The 21,599-nt window shown below is 40.4% G+C and overlaps 1 pseudogene; it reads right to left on the minus strand.

The window, feature by feature from the left end:
- LOC101614016 overlaps positions 1-21,074 on the minus strand; it is a 61,573-nt pseudogene extending 40,499 nt beyond the window's left edge.
- Positions 21,075-21,599: the final 525 nt, after the last annotated feature.

Here is a 21,599-nt window from a genome sequence, read left to right on the forward strand (position 1 = left end):
TTGTCCAATACTTATGCAATGTGTTTGCACATGTAACTTTAAAGAATTAAAGCATTTTATCAGTCAAATTAAAATTCCAAAACACGTAGTGAAAACCTTGAAGAGTTCAAAACATAAAATGAGCTAAAAGAATGAGAATGCATACTAGAGCTACAACTCTTCACATCAAAGTCTTGAGGTGCACATCCAGATTGGTATTATTTACAATGATATCTCTAGATGCAGCACTACAGAAACCAGAATACAGAGGACAAAGGAAGAAACCAGGCCAGTGGGCAATCTTGAACCAAAATACCATTGGTATTTGTCTTGAGCCTTAATCTCAAGGCTGCAGTGGCGTACATGTTTTTTTAGGGCTTCCTTCACCTGAAGCACTTGTGATTAAATATTCACAAGATAGAAACCAATTTATTGCTCTTCTAACTTGCCACAAAGGGCAGATAGAACATAATAAGATTAGCCCATTTACATGGAAATAGAATTTCAATAGCAATATTCTTTACCAAGAGTATGAGGAATGGAATATCTGGATGGCCACTGATTTTCTATGTTCTTGGACAGAAAGAATATATATATTTCCTGTTCTTATTGAAAAGAATATCTTGAGGGCCATTCTACTTAATGAGCATTGTAATGAAGCTCCTAACAAAAGGTCATTTGCTTATCCTTGAACCTGTGAAAGTATTCTAGAATGATGAGGCAGAATTGCTTTTACACATAGACTTAAATTTACTTGTGTCAGCTTGTGATGGATAAATTTGGGATTCTGGACTGCTTCCTGGAACCCCAAGTACTGACTTCATATCTCCAAATTAACCAAAGAATTGGCAATTCCAGACTCAACAAAATGATTTTTCCAACACTATATTTTATTCAGATATCACAGGGAAAAGAGCTGAGGAAGAGACGGTGGAGTGAGGAGAAAGGAATTATACCACATGGTCCAGAAGCCCATGTAAATGAACATGGAGCTTAGATAAAGAAATGTGAGAGCTGAGCATGGTGGTGCATGCCTTTAATCCCAGCATTTGGGATGCAGAGGCAGGAGGACCACCATGAGTTCAAGGCCACCCTGAGACTACATAGTGAACTCCAGGTCAGCCTGGGCTAGAGTGATACCCTGCCTCAACAAAAACCAAAAAAAAAAAAAAAAAAAAAAGAAAGAAAGAAATATGAGAGCTGAAGAGATAGCTTAGCTATTAAGGCACTTGCCTAAAAAGCCAAAGGACCTAGGTTTGAATCTGCAGGACCCACATGAGCCAGATGCACAACATGGTAAATGTGTCTGGAGTTCATTTGCAGTGGCTGGAGGCTGCAAATTCAATTAAGAAACAAGCAGAAGTTGCTGTTCTAAGATGATGGCTTAGATCTCAAACTAAAACTAACTAGTCAGAAGAGGTAAAGAAGGCCACTTGATACTGACCAAAAGAACAATCCATCACCTGGACATTATAACTCAAAACTTATCGTTATCAAATATGGGTGCACCAAAATTCATAAAATAAATATTACTATTATAAAGTCATAGATTAAACCCAGCACAATAATAGTTGGTGACTACATTACCACACTCCCATTAACTGACAGGTCATCCTAACACAAAGAAAGTAGTGAAACATCTCAATAAAATGCTATGACGTAACAAGTAGACTAAACTAGCATCTATACAACATTTCATTAAAATATTGCACAATTAATACTCTTCTCAGAACCATTTGGCACTTTCTCTAAAATAAATCAAGTACTAGCAAATGTAGAAAATTTTAAATATTTATTTGTGTTCTATATAACCACAATGGAATACTCTATAATTCATTGTTAGGTATATATCTGATCTTAATAGTGAAAATGATTTCTGTACAAGCACAAGGTCCTGAGTTCAGATTTCCAGTACCCATGTAAAATGCTGCCTGTGGTTTGTATGGCTAAAATTCTAGAACAGAGGTAAAAACACAGAACACATGGGGATGATTGACTGTGAATCTAGACAAATCAATGACTTCTTGGTCCAGCTAGAAAACCTACTGTAATAAATAAGGGGGGAGTGAATGAGGATGATAACCAGCATCATTAACCTCAAGTCTCAACATACATGTGCACACATGTGCATGAGCACCAATACCCTTGTACCCACCAGTCATATGAAAATAAAATAAATCTAGAATTATTATCAAGAGAAAGTAGGTAGCAAGCATTCATACCCAGAAAAATTATAACCCACCTATAAGAATACTTGTACATCCATGAATATGGCTGCATGAGTCACAGTAGCAAGGTAATGGAATCAGTTCAGATGTCCATCAATTAAAGAAAGTAAAATCAAACTTTGGTCTATGTTCATAACAAAAAATTATTCAGCCATAAATAAAAATTATGACATTTTCAGGAAAATGAACCGGAAAACTGCATGAAGTGAGTTAACTCAAACTCAGGAAGGTAAGTAAATACCACATATGCTGTCTCACAAGTGAAGCCTAGCTTCTATTTTTATGATGCAGTCTTACAAGGGTGTATGTGGGAAGGCCAGAAAACAAAAACAGATCCCATGAAAGAGGGAAGAAGATGTTTTAAGGGAGGGTGGAGGGGAATAAAACACCTATGAAATGAAAGTAGGGGGTTAGACAGAGCATGGGAAACAGAGGACAGGAGGATAACCAAAGCTAAGTATTATGACAAAGCCATAAGGTGGCGAGGGGATAGCTCAGCGGTTAAAAGCACTTCTGTCCAAGCATGATCACTGGAAGTCAGATCTTCCCAGAACCCACATTAAACTGGACACCCTTAGCAAAGGAGTCTGTAATCCCAAAACATGACCATAGCAACAAGTGCTATAAGAGTACCAGTGTTCGCAAACCAGCCAGATTAGAGATTGCAGAGGCAGATTACAAAGAAGACCTTATCTCAAACAAGGTGGAATATGAAAAGTTACATCCTAAGGCTGCTCTCTGACCCCCACGTGCATACCGTGGTCCACATAAACACACATTCACAAAGAAAGAGAGAGAGAGAGGAGAAAGAGAGAAGAGAGGGAGAGAGAGAGAGAGCAAAACAACAGGTTGGAGAGATGACTTAGCAGAAAAGTGTACTTCCTGTGCCAGCATGAGTGTTTGAGGGGGCCTGAGAACACTGGAGTCAAAGCTCCAAAATCCACATAAAAAATAGGCATAACCAAAGCCGGGCATGGTGGCACACGCCTTTAATCCCAGCACTTGGGAGGCAGAGGTAGGAGGATCACTGTGAGTTCGAGGCCACTCTGAGACTCCACAGTGAATTCCAGGTCAGCCTGGGCTAGAGTGAGACCCTACCTCGAAAAATAAATAAAAATAAATAGGCATAACCACATGGGTTTGTCAATCTAGTCCCAAAGAAGATCAAGTACTAGAAATTCCTGGAGCTTATAAAATGCACCAATCTCCATGATCAGTAAAAGACCCAGGTTCAAAACAAAAACAGACACCAAAATAATGTAGACAGATACCTATTGTTACCACTGAAGCCACCAGGGCCAAGAAAACCCCACTAATGGTGACTGCATGTGCTGCCACAAGGGTACCTATTAGGCCTCACACACACACACACACACACACACACACACACACACACACACACACCCCACATTGCACATGCACCCCACCAAAAAAAAAAACCTGAAGGAAACCTGAAACTTTGTAAGCTAATTAAAGAACAGTTTGTCTTAAAAAAATATTCACAGAGAAATTATAAAATTATAAATTAAATAAATTAAAATTATAAAACAAACAATACCAAATAACTACAAGATAGAATAGTGGAATAGGAAAAGAATAAAAGTAGATTGACTGACAAATAATGTAATCCCTAACAGACATGTCAAGACATTTGTTTCCATGGGAATTATAAATCCAGTCAAGTGGACAAGTAGCAATTAACCAATACCTATTTGTTGTGAATGGTGATTTTTTTCCCCTCAAAATACTAATGCAAACATAAATTTGTTGTCTTTCTATAATCTAACAGAACTGTGGATATGATATGGAAATGGTCTGTTTCGTGGCAAAATGATCTTTAAAGATGTGATTAACACAGCACAGTTAACACTTTCTGTGAAGGTTGCTGACTTAGAGTTAATTGTTCTTTCACATGCAGATGTATTTTGTTAAAATAGCAAGGAGTCAGGTTTAAGGCACTGGGGCAGATCCTCTCTCTGTTTTTCAAAGGTCAGACAGAGCCCCAACTCATTACCTCTACATCACCTCCTACAACTAAGACTTGAACCTTCCATCAGTAAACCATGAATGGGGCACATCAGCATGGTGTAGGTTATCAGAAATAGAAATTCCTATCTCTCCAATGGTGCTAAACTCATAAAAATGTGTCACCTCTCAAAAATATCTATTAGGGAAAGGACCCTAAAAGTACAGCTTCTCTTATTAAGAATTTTTTAGCTCAATTCACAGAAAAACAGATAAGCTTCTCCAAAGATCCTGACAAATTTACTGATCAATTTCATTCTTCATACATTTCTTTTGAACTTACTTGATATATATGTGTAATTTTGCCTACCTCCTACACTATTGAATAAAAGGTACAGTTTGGGACATCTTCATAGGTCTATGTGACCAGAGCCAGCCCTCTGAGACTGTTCCAAGTCAGGAGCCAGAATGTCAGTAACAAGTTGAAAGAAATGATGAGATTCTGCTTGACATGATATCTGATTACTTGCTTGATTGAGAGAATGAACAGATCAACAAATAGAACTGTTCATTGTGATAATATTAGGGAAAGAACTCACCAAAGAGATGAGAGTCCAGCCCTATTGATAGGCCATCTTACTGAGAGTTTAAAAAAACAAAATGCTAATATTAATCTTAGTTCTGCTGTGAAAAGTGTCTTAGGCACTAATTTGGCTAGTCATTCTTCCTAGACATTTAAGAAGCAACCAAAATAGTCAGATTCCAGATGCCCTTAAGTAAAAGTTTATATTTGGCTTTTGGGTTCTCAACAGTAGGAATAAAAGTTAGACTGCCCAAAACATCCAGGAGAGCAGCAAAAGCATGTTGCCTGGAAATAAGTAAACCCCATCTAGAGACCAGACTGAGGAATCTCTTTCAAGGAATTTTCTGAATGGGGCTCAACTGGTCAGTTAAATTCTAACACCAGGTGTCTGTGAGCCAGCAACTTCTCAAGAAAGGGAATAATCACTTGCATTCCATTCTCTTCTAAGGAAAGAAGCAAGAAGACCACAGATACCTACTCACCTTCTTTGGTGAGGTTTTAGGGGAAAATGTGATGCAGGTATGATCTTCTGTAGTTAGAGGAAACTATATGCAGGTTAAGACTTAGGGTTATAGGCTTATTTGATGAGCTTCATGACTCAATGCTAGGAGAGTGTTTGCAGTTGGAAATTGTGGGTTTTTTTTTTTTTTTTTTTTTTTTTTTGATGGCTAGTACTTCCTGAAGAGTTACTAAAGTGCTATATAAGGGCCTCAGAAGGTAAAATGGAGAAACATATTTTGAAAAATATTTACTTATTTATTAGAGAGAGAAAATGAGTGTGCCAGGGCATCTAGCCGCTGCAAACGAACTCCAGATGCATGGGCCACCATGTGTACCTGGCCTACACGGGTGCTGGGTAATCAAACTAGAGTTTTTGGGATTTGCAGGCAAACACTTTAACTGCTAAGCCATCTCTCCAGCCTGAGAATTTGAGTTTTTCCTTACATCTTTTCCCCTATAATGTCACTAGAAGATGTTAGTAAGTGGCTAAACATCTGGCATGAGGAATGGTCATTTCTTATCTCTTTCTTTCTTGAAAGACAGAATTAACCCCTCCCAAAAAGCGATGGAAAGGAAGTATTTCTATTTCCAGGACACCTGGTGACACCTAGACACCTTGTATCAATGCTCAACTAAACCCCCATCCAGAAAATTTCCAGGAAAGATTGCAGTCAGGATCTCCAAGTGGGCTTTCCTATTTTCCTAAAACCCTCTCCTGCCAGACAGCAGGAACCGGCACTCCTGCATTCTCTTGGCCTCTATAATTTCTCTAACAAAATCATTCTAAACTTTATTGTCTGGTTGGTGGAGTTCATTCAATGAATTCAAATTCATAAGACAAGAACCCAGATGCCACTGACTCAGTGGGAGTTTTGTGTTCTCATGAGCTTTGGGCACTCTGACTCCCAAGGTACAGCTGGAACAACAGATGAGAAAATTTCTGTCCCTCTCAACTCTGAATTCCCCATATCCTCTGCATGTCTCAGATGAATGGTAGGAGTTTCTTCCAACACAGTATTGGGATATTTTCCCATGTGATTTTTTTTTTTTTCTGGGAATTTTCACAGGATTTGTTTTTTTAGGATCAACGCCTCAGCTCTGGCAGCCCTAAAGGCTGGTCTTGACCACCTGTCCTCAGCATGCCAATTAAGGAGATAATAGAAAATATCAGAGGAAGAAGATTGATTCATGTGACCATCTTAAAAAGAACAAATAAGTGATTCCAGGGATGTCTTCCCATCCTCCCCAGAATATTCTCTATTACTATCCTGAGATATATACAATATGAGGGCAAGAGGTATGCATGGCCCTGGAGGTATGAATGAGTCCTGGCCAAACTGTGTTCTCACCATTGCTGCCACACTATTGCCTCTGTTAGTCTAGTGTGTCCTGTAAGGTGGTCACGTAAGTTGTCAAAATTTTGTGACTCTCTTCCATGGAGAGAAATTTCTTGACAGGCTGACAGAGGGCTTCAGCTTTTCCCATTTTCCCACATGTGACTCCCAGGTAAATTCATTTCCCTGGGGATCAATAAATTGAAAGCCAAAGATAGGGTCTCAAGTGTCTAAACCTCATATTTGCTACCATCTGGAAGGTGACAAGAGCACTGATGCTCATAGGGCCAGTCACCCTCAACATAGCCATGAAGTGACTCTTCACCTGGAATCACAGAGTGGACAAGAAAGAACATTTGTTTTTCTCTTCAGAGTCCAGGAGACCCAATGTATGAAACTTTCTTATGAGACCATTGATCCAGCTGTAAATTTTTCAGCATCCAGCATGCCAATTTTCACTGACACAAACTCATAAACAAAATGACATATAGAAGCAATTACATTAATTTGAACAGCATTCTTAGATTATAAAACGTCTAGTCTGCAAGAATTTTCCATGGGAGCTATCAGATAACATGAACTTACTATTCTTCATGCCTACACAGTTACAACAAAGATTTTTCAAAAATATATTTAAATCCAAGTGTAAGCAAGCAAGTTTTCTAGAAATTTAATTTTCACCTAACATAAATATAGCATAACAACTAAAAAGAAAAACCCAAGTAGCTATTTAAGTTTCAGGAAATGGAAATAATTTATCCCATATTAGCTAGAACTGCAAAGTGATCAAGTTGACTCTAAATAGTTTACTGATCTCAATCTTAGAAATAAAGAGTAAAGCAAAATCTAAAGACAAATGCCAAATTACATAAAGCAAACAAAGTGAACACTCTGGCAAAAAAAATCTGAACTTTCCCGTCACACAACCAATGAACCAAATGATTCAATCCAGCCGTAAAAATGACAGGCACTGCAAATGTGCCTTCTTTACAAATAATAATCACAAAAGAAAAGAAAAAGGATCTGGACTTGGAAAGTTTTCCTTAAACTCCCTAAATAATAAAGCTAAACAATTGAAGTATTTTTCACAAATAAGAACAAGAAAAATATCTAAAAATTGTTTTTCTTTACTAATTCCTAAATATGAATTTATAAGGAAGTGACACACAATAGATGCAGAACTTTGGCATGGGGGGGGGGTCCTCCTGGCCCGTGAACACCTACCATTTTAGCAAAGTATTGTAAAACTCTACTTCTGAGAAAGGTAAATTATGAGTTATTGAGTATATTTAGGAAGTAATAATAAATTATGAGATTTATATTTGGGGGCATTAAGATCCAGAGGAGAAACTAGCTGAAAGACTCAAGCCAGAGGAGAATCTCCTTCTTGTCCCACTTAAAGGGGAAGGGAGACTGATTGAATCTCCTTCCCAGATAGACTAATCTTTGGTGGTAAAAGGAATCTAAAGGAGGCATATACATCCACACATGGAAGACAAAGCATATGAACAAAAAGGTACCATTCACATGAAAGACCAGAGAGGATTAAGAAATTGTGAAGGATTAAGATTATTAAAAAATTGTTCATGTAATTAAAAGTGAGAAAGACACATGTAGAAGGCAAGCAGAAAAATACTCAGGTAGAAAGAAGTGCTCTAGGCTGGAGAGGTGGCTTAGCAGTTAAGCTGTTTGCCTGCAAAGTCAAAGAATCCCAGTTTGACTCTCCAGAATCCATGTAAGCCAGATGCACAAGGGGGCACATGCATTTGGAGTTCATTTGCAGTGGCTGGAGGCCCTGATGCACTCATGCTGTGCCCCCGCCATTCTCTCAAATAAATAAATAAAACATGTATTTAAAAAAGAGAAGTGTGGGGCTGGAGAGATGGCTTAGTGGTTAAGGTGCTTGCCTACAAAGCCAAAGGACCCAGGTTTGGTTCACCAGGTCCCATGAAAGCCAGATGCACATGGTGGCACATGCATCTGGAGTACGTTTGCAGTGGCTGGAGGCCCTGGCATGCCCATCCTCACACACACTCTCTCCCTCTTTCTCTGTCTCAAATAAATAAAAATAAAATCTTGAAAGAAAAAAAGGGAAGTGTTCCACCCTTCCCATCTAGACTGAAAAGGGAAGAGACAGACTTACATACCTGTTCCAATGAGCTCACAAGAAGGAATAAGACTGCTTACCCACATGGCTTACCTCGTTTATAGGAACCAGATATCTAATTAGGGTGAGTCTTTTTTTCAGACTTAATTCTATAATGAGAGACCTGATGGGTTTATATTGCTGTGGTGGTTTGATTCAGGTGACCTCCATAAACTTATGTGCTCTGAATGCATATGTCACCAGGTGATGGCAATTTGGGAATGTTAGCTTTCTTGAGGTGATATAGTGCTCAGGGAAGGCTTGTGGGTATTATAGTCAGCTTCACCTTGCCAGTGTTTGGTGCATACTGGAGTCAAACATCCAGAATCCACACAGAAACAGCCAGGCATGAAATCCAGTCTCAGTGAAGAGCAGAAAACAGGAATTTCTGAGCTTGCAAATTAATATCATCTACATGATCAGGAACAAACCCAGCTCAGAACAAGAACAAGCACCAGAACAGTGGAGGTGGATATGCCTAATGTTTCCTCTGCAGCTACCAGGGGCAATGCCATACACACACACACACACACACACACACACACACACACACACACACCAAAATAAACCCTTTCTTTCTAAAAGAAGCTACCAGGGAAAGTAGCTGCTATCTGACTGAGCTCCTCAAGGTCTAAGCTACTCAAAAGCAAACGACCTAATGTGATGCTCACACAAATGCAATAGTGGTGCACAGCCATGGTGGGTAACCAACTGCTCTTCGACTGGCTAACAGATCCACTCATTTCTGGAACTAGAAAACAAGCCAGAATCATATCCAGATAATGATCTTGCTTTCTAATAACAAGTTCCCACTAATCTTGGACTATAAGAGGGTTGATACCTATTAAATTCTCTCTAATTTAAAAAAAGATATATATATGATACTAGGAGACAATAAATGAGTGGAACAATAATGTGTCCACAAACTTTGTTATGTATTTTGGGGACTGTGGTGGTTTGATTCAGGTGTCCCCCATAAGCTTAGGTATTCTGAATGCTAGGTTCCCAACTGATGGTTATTTGGGAATTAATGCCTCCTGGAGGCAGTGTATTGTTGGGGGCGGGCTTATGGGTGTTATAGCCAGTTTCTCCTTGTCAGTGTTTGGCACACACTCCTGTTCCTGTTGTCCACCTTATGATGGCCAGGGAATGATGTCCACCCTCTGCTCATGCCATCATTTTCCCTTGTCATCATGGAGCTTCCCCTCAAGTCTGTAAGTCAAAATAAAGTTGGTGCCAAAGATGTAGGATTGCTGCCAGATACCTGACTGTGTGGCTTGTAAGCCAAAATAAAGTTGGTACCAGAGGAGTAGAATTGTTGCTAGATACCTGACTGTGGCTTTGGCCTTCTAGAGCTGATTTTCAAGAGGAATGTGGAAGGATTTGAAACATTGGCCTAAGAAATGCCTTGAAGTGCTATAAGTACAGCTTGGTAGACTATTATGGTCAGAGTTGAAAGACCTGGATGCAGTAAGAACTGTGGATTGTGAGGTTTGGCTTATGAGGGTGAAAAGGAGCTTTGCTTTGGGCTAGATGCAGTTGTGTGAGAAGCTTGCTGTTATGCCTGTGTCCTGAGAATTTGTGTAGGATTGCATTATATAGAAATGGTAGTAATGGACTGGTGTGAGCAAAGGGATATGGCATAGAAAAAAAATGAAATATTTGGGCCAAAACTGCTACCTGTTCAGCTGCAATTGTATGGAAAGATTATAATCATTGAGATTGGGGCAGCTGACCAGCATTGGGACAATAGAAAAAAATGCAGTCTTTGAATGGGTCTGAGTACTCAAGGAGAGTCCTGTTCTTCAAAGTCTGCTTTATCCCCCCCCCCCACCCGATTAACAAATTGGCACCCTACCTAGTATTGTGGAGTATAAGAAATGCAGGAGAGGGTCATTGAGTTTGCATCATGGTCTTGTGTTTTGGAAATGGCCATGGGCAATGTGAAGCAGGTTTGCTGGATGCCTGCATGGAGACCCAATGGAGCCTTGAAGATGAACTGTGGGTTGCAGTGGAGATTCTGGGACCACAAGATGGCTGCCAAGGAGAGCTGCCAGCCCCAGATGAAGTTTCCCAGGACTGTGAGTAGCCTAGCTGGATGGGCAGAGTTGGAACTCCAGAGATTTGTTGCTGGTTAGAATTATCAGACTTGGAGTTTTGATACTGACTAGAGTTGTTGAACTTAGAGTTACAGAGTGTTATGTTTGCCATGTTTAAACATGTATTGGTTGAGTATTTCTTTGCTATTTCTAATGCCATCTTTTGTAGTATGAGTGTTTATTCTCTGCCATTATGGGCTTTTAGGGGCTTTTTTGATATTACAGCTCAGTCAAAAGACCTCAGATTATGGGGATGTTTGAACATCATTAAGATTGATAAAAATATATGGATTTATTTTAAAAAATGGACTGAATGTTTTGCATTTTATATCATGATGGTAATCAGTTTATGTGGGCCAGGGGGTTATGTGGTGGTTTGATTCAGGTGTCCCCCATAAACTTGCATGATCTGAATGCCAAATTCCCAGCTGATGATTTGGGAATTAACACCTCCTGGTGGCGGTGTATTGTTGGGGACTGGCTTATGAGTATTATAGTCAGTTTTCCCTTCCTGGCTGTTGTCCACCTGTTGGCCAGGAGGTGATGCCCAACTTCTGCTCATGTCATCATTTTGCCTGCCATCATGGAGCTTCCTCTCAAGTCTGTAAGTCAAAATAAACCCTTTTTTTCCCTAAAAGCTCTCTTGGTCAGATGATTTCTTCCAACAATGCAAACCTAACTGCAACAGGGATTTTAAGGGATAGACTAAGATTTGGTTTTGTTGTATGTAATATGCTATAACACAAAGACATATATTAACACATATGACTCAATCAAATTAACATGGAAAAAAGTCACTATGCTTCTTTACCTTTGGAAGAAACAAGCTTAACCTTGAAAAATTGGCTATAATGTCTTTTGCTCTAATTTCATTGTTCAGTCTATCTTATTTACCTTCAGTCTTAAAGGGCAGTCTTATCTTTTCTTTGCACCCAATAGGTGAGTTTGGGAGACTTGAATTTCCTTCATTATGGAGAAATATTGTATTTAAACAGTTATTTTGGATTAGTAAGTTTGTGGAATAAACTTACAATTAAATGCCCACCCAGAAGCAGTAATAAGGTGAGAAAGCACCCCAAAGCAAGACACAAGTAGAAAGCAAGCAGGAAAATACTGAGGCTGAGGGCTGGAGAGATTGCTTAGTGGTTAAGGTACTTGCCTACAAAGCCAAAGGACCCAGGTTTGATTCTCCAGGACCCACATAAACCAGATGCACAAGGTGGCACACACATAGGGAGTCTATTTGCAACAGGCAGAGGCCATGTTGTGCCCATTCTCATTCTCTCTCTCTCTCTCTCTCTCTCTCTCTCTCTCTCTCTCTCTCTCTCTCTCAAATAAATAAATGAACAAATAATTTTTAAAAATATTCAGGCTGAAAGATGTGCTTCCCCTCCCCCTCCCTATAGGCTGAGAAGGGGATAAACAGACTTGCACACATGTTCAGGGGAGATCACAAGTAGGAAAAAGAAAGCTGCCCAAATGGCTAACCTCTTTTAGTGAATAAGAAATCCAATTAGGGTGAGCCTCATTATCAGACCCAAGTGTGTAAGGAGAGCCCTGATTGTTTTATGGTCTCAAGGGGCTGGAGTAAGAGGAACTCAGAGGGCTGACCCAGCAAGCCTAAGCTGAGAAAGAGAAAAGAAGCTCCTGCTGGACAGTGTACTCACTGGTAGCCCTCTTGCATGAAAAAGAATCAGAGAGTTCCAAATTTTTCCCTGGTGGGCAGAACAGAATCTCATTATTCCCTCTTTTGTCTTCTACCCCTGACTAACTGACTGTAAAGAGATATCTTTCTCCTTCAAAGAGTTCAGGGAACCAGGAAAAAAAACTCTAGGAGCTGAGAGTTCTCCTGAAATGTCTGTTCCTTGGAATTTGCTCTTCGCTCCCCTCACCTCCTGGAACATTGAGCTCTCCATGGAAAGGCTGTCTTTATGGGACTTACTTACAGTGGAAAAACTATGGTGTGTTTTTGTACAACCAAAATTTCTGCCAAATTTCTGCTCATTTGAAAGTAGGTTCCTGGGTCCATCTAAAACAACAGTATGCAATCATTCACTGCTTCTCTTTCACTTTTGTCTGGGGATAATCTCACCAGCCCTGGAACTGCAGTGGTGAGTCCACATCTACTTTGAATATGAGTCTCAGACACTCTCATACAACCGCTGGGATGTCAGGACCTCCAATGAAGTGCTTAAGACCCAACCTTTCCTCCCTTGGTCTGAGCAGTTACCTTTTTGCTGCCTGCTTCCTTGGGGTTTTTACCCCTGTGTTGTCAAATTATTTCTGAGCTAGGGTCTGAAGTGTTGAGGGACCAGTGGTTCTTTTCCTCTGAGGGATGCAGCAATGTAGCAGCAGACTCCACCTCCCAGGGCAGGATCCATAGTCTCAGGATGCCTTTGACAACAGAAAGAGGGAGTGCCACCTACAGGTCCCCTCCTTTCCCTTTTAGATTTAGATACTGGGAATACAACACAACCCACAGTATTTTGCAAGAGCTTTGTTGTTTTAAATTCCTCAGAAGTGTGCATAGCCACCATATGCATATGCAGCAAATAGGTTGGCTATGATTTTATTGTTAATGCAGGAGGGGTCCTATGCTCCACTATGATGGGTTACTTTGTCCCCACAATTTGTCCTGATTGACTAGTCTGTCTGTACACCACACAGAAATGGAGACATAAGCATTTTTGTTCTGATGGGCCATTCCATACAGAAAGCAAAACTTGGCAGCTAAGCTGGGATTTCAAAGCAGACCAAGTGGTAGCAAATATTGACAGTACAAAATGGCATTACTTTACTTCTCCACTAACAGAAAAGATTATTTTTCTTTCCTTTTAACATCATTGACTCCTGTGGAGATTTCACATAAAGGGAATTGTGCAATACACCGTCTCCTGGGCCTAGCTTCTTTCACATACCATACTCTTTGAGAATTGATTCATGCTGAAACATATGTCTGTGCCATCAATTGTGAAAGAAAATAACATTTTTAGAACCTGCATTTTATCTATACATTTATGTTATAGGCTACATGTTGCCCACACAAAATACCAGGTCTTCATCTTGGCAATCATTTTATTTGGATGTCTTTGCAGGTATAGTTAAGGGTATTAGGGGGAAAATTTTTTGTTGAATCATCTAGGCAGGCACTAAATGCCTTTATAATGACAGGTGTCATTATAAAGTTCAAGGCAGAGACAGATCTGACCCCATATTAGGAAGAATCCCAGGGACCATGCTGAGTGGAAAAAGACAGAAAAAGAGGAAGAGGTGGCATGAATTCAGAAGTGAGTAGTGATATGGGTGTAGATAAAGGAAAGTCCAAGTGTGGGAGTCACAGAAGCTAGAAAGGGTGAAGACCAAGACCCACCTGGAGAGGGAGAACAACACTGTGGACAAGTGAATTTCAGACTTTGTCCTCCTGAACCTGGGAGCATGAGCTTCTACTGTTGTAAGCCACAAAGTATGGGTAGTTTGTTATACTAGCCATAGAAGATGACTGCAGTTCTTTAGTTGAACATTTGAGTGGTCCCAGGCATTAGCTAGCACCAAAAACATTGGCCATTTGTATTTGTATGTGTACATCTGAATGGAATCATGTAGCAATTTGTGTCTAACACTGAAGAAAAACCTAATCATTATTCAAATGTGGCTATGTAATAACACATTCCCAATGGTAATATTTTAATATTAATTATTTTTAACATTACCACTAACAATTGGTATCTTATTGCTGATTCATTATACATGTTGAATATAGCCTTTATCTAAAATGATTGTGAAATAAATATTTCTGAACTCAAAACTTGGATTTTGTAGAATTTGCATTCATTTTAGTGGTTCAACATTTATCTTTTAAATATCCTTGTTAATTTATTTGTAAGCAGAGAGAGATAGAAGAGAGAAAGATAGAGAGAATAGACATGACAGACCTCCTCCAGCTGCTGCAAATGAACTCCAGATACCTGCATACCTTGTGCACCTGACTCTACATGGGTACTGGGGATTCAAACTCGGGTCACCAGGCTCTCTAGGCAAGCACTTTAACTGCTGAGACATCTCTCCAGGCCTGACTCAATATTTACTAGCTGAGATTCTGCTACGTCCACGGCGACCTCGCCTGTGTAGCAAGCAGAAATGCTTCTGCACTGGAAGAGAGCTAAGGACAGAGGGCCAGCACTCCTCGGAGGGATGCCCCCGGTGACCCCTTGGCAGTCAGTTACTGTAAAGGTTCCTGCTGCCCATGAAGTCACGACGACCTAATTGCTGGCGCCAATGCTGTTTCTTTCCTGCTTTCTTCTAGCTGTTTGTCTAAGAACAGCTAATTCAACACTTATTAGTAATCATGCACGCAATCAGAGTACAAGAAACAATCTAAGTATTGAATGTGCCCCTCCTATGATTAGGGCAATGGAGAGAATGTATAACTCTACTAGGAATAAAAAATTAACTCTAGAACAGTTTTTTAGATGGTGTAAAGTAAAAACAGCTTATGATGTTTGAGAACGATACTGAGCCTGAGAATATGAAAGTAGAAATGTTGATCGGTAGTGTTCATAAGAAACATGACAGTTCTGCAGATAAGGAGTTACAAAACTTAGGCATTCCCACCAGGAAACTTCCTGGGGGATATGTTCAGTACTTGATCAAGGGCAGATGGTGGACTCCTAGAGCTGGAATCTACTTAGTTCCACTCCCCTATGAGGGAGGATATGATGAATTCGGTAATAGATGGGTGAATTATGAAGTAAAAAGGAGGCTATGGCATTCTCTTCCATTTACGGGAACGCTTAACAAGGAAACGTAAGCCTTGGTGTTTATACAGTCCTTGGGGTATAAGAAATAAGTAACCTGTTATTCACCTTACACCTAGTTTCTGTTTGTATAATGTTGTGGTCAATGATACAAGACGCCCTTCTTAAAAAATGGGTACAGTTCCTGCCTGATCAACATTACATGTATGCTTACAATAGAACAATACTCAAGATTGTTTAGATTAATGATTTCTGAGATCACTTGTTGGCTTGCTAAGTTTCTCTGTTCAATCTGTATAAAATCTTCATGAAACCTTCAGTAAATTGCAGCAGCATATTCAACTTGAGTGTGTCTGTCATTTCCTCGCCGAATCCCGAGTTCTCCCTGAGCCTTCGCCCTTGTTCTCCCTCGGTCCTGATCTCCCCGAGAGTCAGTCCGCGGCAAGATTCTGTCACCTGAATTGCTGAAAAACACAAAACCTCCACCAGAGTAAACAATTGCTTATCATTTAGCTACCTATAAACCTGGTGAAAATGATTAGAATTCTTTACCTATAGGGAACCAGAGAGGCTGTAGGTAATGCATCATGACTTCTTGAAAACATAGGGATGCAACTACCTCAATATTTACATAGCTATTAATTTATACTTTTCATTTTGCATTTCATATTTTCCAGGATAAGCATTGTAGAAAGAATTGTAAGAATTTGCATATGGTCCCTATACATTCAGAAACAGACCTTCCAAAATCAGTGATTCTTGTTCAGTGAGTCAAGGCTGCTTTGTATGATTACATTATTTCAGTACATAAGAGATCAGTTATGTGAAACTTAGATGTCTTTCCTGGATGGTTATGTTTAGATAAGGGAGACAGTGTGGAGATTGATACATGTATTATTTGATCAAAAATGTGTAATCTAGCCAGGCGTGGTGGTGCACGCCTTTAATCCCAGCACTCGGGAGGCAGGGGTAGGAGGATTGCCATGAGTTCAAGGCCACCCTGAGATGATTCCAGGTCAGCCTGGACCAGAGTGAGACCCTACCTCAAAAAACCAAAAAAAAAAAAAAAAAATGTGTAATCTAAGGGGCTGGACAGATGACTCAGTGCTTAAGACTATTGCCTGCAATGCTTAATGACCTGGGCTTAATTCCCCAATATCCACAGAAAGCCAGATGCACAAAGTAGCACATGCATCTGCAGTTTGTTCATAGTGGCTAAAGGCCCTGGCACAACCATTCATATTCTCTCTCTCTTTCTCCCTCTCTCTCTCTCTCTCTCTCTCTTTCTCTCTCTCTCTCTCTCTCCCCCTCTCCCTCTCCTTGCAAATAAATAAATAAAATATTTTTAAAAGCATGAGTAATCTTTAAAAATAATTATGGGGGTTATGCAACAAGATAGAGGGGTTGTGCAAGGTTAATCCTTCTAGTGTTATTAATGAATGTGTACTGGTGCACTGGAGGGAGTCAACAGTTCACTGAGGAGGAGCTAAGGAAAGAGGATGGTGGTATTAAAAGTGAATGTTCTCTGGAGTGAGTTCCCATGTTCTGTGGGTGATTTGTCCAGGAGTGGCACTGAAGTTCCTGCAGCATGGAACCAGCTCAGACTTAGCATTTACAGGCTCTGAAGTGGAGATGCATAAGACACTGACAGGTGTCTGTTTGGTGGTGATGGGAGTCTAAGACCTTAGTATTAGCTGTGATGCTACTATTGAACTTGTTCACCACCTCCTGAACACTGTTAAATGAAAACTTCACTAAGGGACTAAGGAGCAGTTTCTGATGTGAATGACGTAGTTCAGGAGGAAAGCTCTGAACATGATTCAGCCTTAAGTCGTCCATAGCAGGAGGCCCGCAATCTTCCAACCTTAAAAGGGAATGCAGAAAAAGGGTTTCATCTCATAATGTAAATGAAAACAATGTGGTTATTAATGTAGAAATCTCAAAAGATAATTGATAATCACTACATGAGGCTATATTATTTAATAATATCACAATTTTTGAATGTAACTACAAAAGTCATATATAAATATAAGTATAAAAGAGTGTACTATGTATTTCCAGAGAATTTACCATTGAAAATCATTAAATAAATAAGAATATGAAATATTTACACATAAAAGTACCAAGAAGGAACCAACAACAGGACATAATTGTATTTTACAGTTACTTGGTAAAACTGGATGATGTGAATTCAATCAGGGGAAATAGCAGGCAACTGAAAATGAAGAAATATTGTATAACCCAATTTTTAAACTACTTTAAAAATTGACAATAATAAAATTAAAAGCATAACTGAGGAATTGTTTCTTTTGTATTTTAATTTTGTATTTAAAATAGCATGTCACAAAACTTAATCTGCCCTTAGATTTCTTGGAAACAAATGAATATCAGAGCCCAACAGTTTAATTTTTGATTTTTTAATCTACTGTGCACTAAATTTACTATTCCTGACATGCCTCATGGACTATGTGCATGTGTGTGTGTTTGTGTGTGAGAGAAGGGAGCTGTTAATGTGTATGAATGTGAATAATTTGAATATAATTTTGTATTAAATTAATATATTCTTACATTGCTTCTACTTTTTACTCTACTCCTTTGAAAATATGCTTAGGTAAAATGAAGGAATTTAACAACTTCAGAATGTGGGATTGAAGGAAAATTATTTCTATTGGGACTTTACCTCTGTCAGACCTGTGCAATATGTGAACTTATTGAAGTATTAATTCTGAGCTTGCCAGTGGAATGGTTTTGGTGTGCCCCCAGGTGTTCAATCTAGAAAGTGAGGCTAAGAAAAACATTGGGATAAATTTACAATAAAGATAACTAATACTTTACACTTAAAGAGCTGATTAAATTGCTAAAATGTGCTTTTTTCTTTTTGGTATTTCACCTTTCCTGCACTTCCAGGTCCTCAGCTGGGCTGAGGTAGGGTCCCCTCCTCCCACATGGGCTCTCTACCCACTCCTGCCAGGCACATAGCAAGAGCTCTTACTTATTCTTCTTGACTTCTTGTAATCTAATAAAGTCTCTTAAGTCTTAAAAAAAATAAAGAAGAAATGGTCTCTTAAAATAACTGGGGCTGGAGAGATGGCTTAGCAGTTAAGCACTTGCCTGTGAAGACTAAGGACTTGGGTTCAAGGCTCAATTCCCCAGGACCCACGTTAGCCAGATGCACAATAGGCCGTACACATCTGGAGTTTGTTTGCAGTGGCTGGAGGCCCTGGAGTGCCCATTCTCTCGCTCTCTCTCTCTCTCTCTCTCTCTCTCTCTCTTTCTGCCTCTTTCTCTCTGTCGCTCTCAAATAAATAAATAAAAATAAACAAAAAAGTTTAAATTAAAAAAAAAATTCTATAACTGGGGGCTGGAGAGATGCTTAGCAGTTAAGGCATCTGCCTGCAAAGCCAAAGGATCAAGGTTCGACTCCCCAGAACCCATGTAAGCTAGATGCACAAGGGGGCGCATGCATCTGGAGTTCCTTTGCAATGACTGAAGGCCCTAGCATGTCCATTTTCTTTCTCTCTCTTTCTCCCTCTACCTGCCTATTTCTGTATCTCTCTCTCAAATAAATAAAATTAAAAACAAATTTACAAACAAAAACAAACAGAGCCTGTTGGGTAGGGGGTGAGGTTCTTGTTGGTTCTATGCCAAACTTGACTGTGACATCATTAGGAAACCTTGGGCTGCTTTAGCCTTCACCTGGGGCCATCACTGGACCTCAAGCTTGTTTTTCCTCTGGAGAAGAGGAACTTTTCTTTTAGAGTGGCATTTTGTTTTGTAGAAGTGGCTTACTGGCTCGAGGGGAAGCTCCAAGATGGCACGGGAAAATGATGGCATGAGCAGAGAGTGGACATAACCCCCTGGTCAACATAAGGCCAACATAATAGCAACAGGAGAGTGTGCCAAATACTGGCATGGAGAAACTGGCTATAACACCCATAAGCCTGCCCCCAACACTACACTCCCTCCAGGAGGCATTAATTCCCAAATCTCCATCAGCTGGGAACCTAGCATTCAGAACACCTAAGTTTATGGGGGACACCTGAATCAAACCACCACATTACCTGAGATAGAGAACTCTGTATCAACCCTCCAGAAAGGCTCTCTGCCTAGGCAGCCATTCCTCTATCTAGACTATACCTCCAGATAATACAGCTCTCCTGGCTTCTTGTAAGAGTTGCTAACTGCCTGAAAAGGATTATTCTGAAACATTAGAAAGCCCTTTTGAGGGCTGGGGATGTGGCTCAATGGGTAGAGTACCTGCATAGCATACATCCAGCACCAACTAACAGAAAACCAGGAGTTGTATAAGCCTGTAATAGCAGAACTCTCTAGATGGAGGATCAAAAGTTCAAGATCATCCTCAGATACATAGTGAGTTCCAGGCCATCCTAGGATACACAATACCCTATCTCAAAACAGAACAGAACGGGACAGGAAGCCCATTTGAATCCTGCTGAACTGGCAGCAGGTGACTTGGAAGTGAGGCTGCTTCCCATCCTCTTCTCAAACCCTTTGAGGAGGGATGGTGTTGACTGGCTTTGTCACTTCCTCAGAGACCTGCTGATCTGTTAAGTCAGAGGCACTCGCCCATGAGTCATTAAGCAATTTATACCTTCTGAATTCTTGGTGACCAGATTTGATTATCATGGAGAGTGATGAAGTAATGCTGGTCTTGAATCCTGGAAAATCACCCATGTCTTTGCACTTTAATGCAACCCGAACAGGAACTTCCTACTTCTCCCTCATCCTCTTGATCAGCCCTTATGGGTTAGCCTCTTGAGTTTGAACCAGTCAGGTCTCTGCTTACACACCCAAGCCTGATGCCAACACTCACTCTGATGTCAGATTAATATAAAGGAGTTTACCCATATAGCCCAGCCTCTCTCTTCCCAGACTCTCCGGCTGAGGCTCTGGCTTTCTGATTCTCTCTCTCTCTCTCTCTCTCTCTCTCTCTCTCTCTCTCTCTCAAAATAAAATAAAAAATAGGATAAGGATCCAAAATTGGGGTTCACAAGTTGGGGAGACCCATTGTGAGCCCCCAAATCTTACATCAATAATGTGTTATCAGGTGATATTTTTTGCAGATGCAATAAAAAGTTGAAGGAATTTTGCTAAGTCACCTAGGCAGGCCCTAAATGTCAGCACAGTCAGAAGCCAAGGCTGAGTAACATGGACTCCACATAACTCTGGGAAGAATCTCAGGGACTGTGCTGACCAGAGAAAGCCAGAGACAGAGTGTGGCAAGCAATCAGGAGCCTCTGTCTGTTATAATGCTAAAACCATGTAATCACATTTCTAGCACTCAACAGCTCAACATTTGCATAGCTTAAACCCTTAGTTTAATCTCTTCCTACTCCTGGCCTAACCCCTGGACCACTCACCTGCCTCTGCTCTTGGCAATTGTCTCTGGGGTCCTCCCATGCTTCTCAGGATTCCTCTGGCTGGTATTAACAACTTGACAGCTGGCATCTGAAGCTGCTGACATTTTGTGTGGTTATGATCCCATGATACTGTGCTGCCACCCTGGGGTGGGAAAAACCACCTTGGGGTTGACTGCTTTGCATATCCTCTCCACCTGGGTGCTTATAGCAACACCTTGGGGCTGGCTGCCTCGGCTTCACTTTCACTAGTCAACTTCCCACACTATGCTCCTACATAGTGTAGAAACAGTGGAAGAGAGTACTGGCAGCAGTGCGGATCAGGGAAGGTCTGAGTGAGGGAGTTAACAGAAGCTGGAAAGGGCGAAGACCAAGATCTCCCTGCAGAAGGAGAAGAGCACTGCGGCCAGGTGGGTTTCAGACTTTGTCCTCCTGAACCAGGGAGCATGAGCTTCTACTGCTGTAAGCCACAAAGTCTATGGCAACTGGTTATACCAGCCATAGCAAAATGATTCAGTTCTTCTGCTGATGAACATTTGGGATGTTTCCAGACTGGAAACACTGGAGCTCTGTACATTCACACACACTGGTTCATTGCTTTTGCATGCTTACATATGGGTGGAGTTACCAAG

Source organism: Jaculus jaculus, chromosome 1, assembly GCF_020740685.1.
Source record: "Jaculus jaculus isolate mJacJac1 chromosome 1, mJacJac1.mat.Y.cur, whole genome shotgun sequence".
Taxonomy (NCBI): Eukaryota; Metazoa; Chordata; class Mammalia; order Rodentia; family Dipodidae; genus Jaculus; species Jaculus jaculus.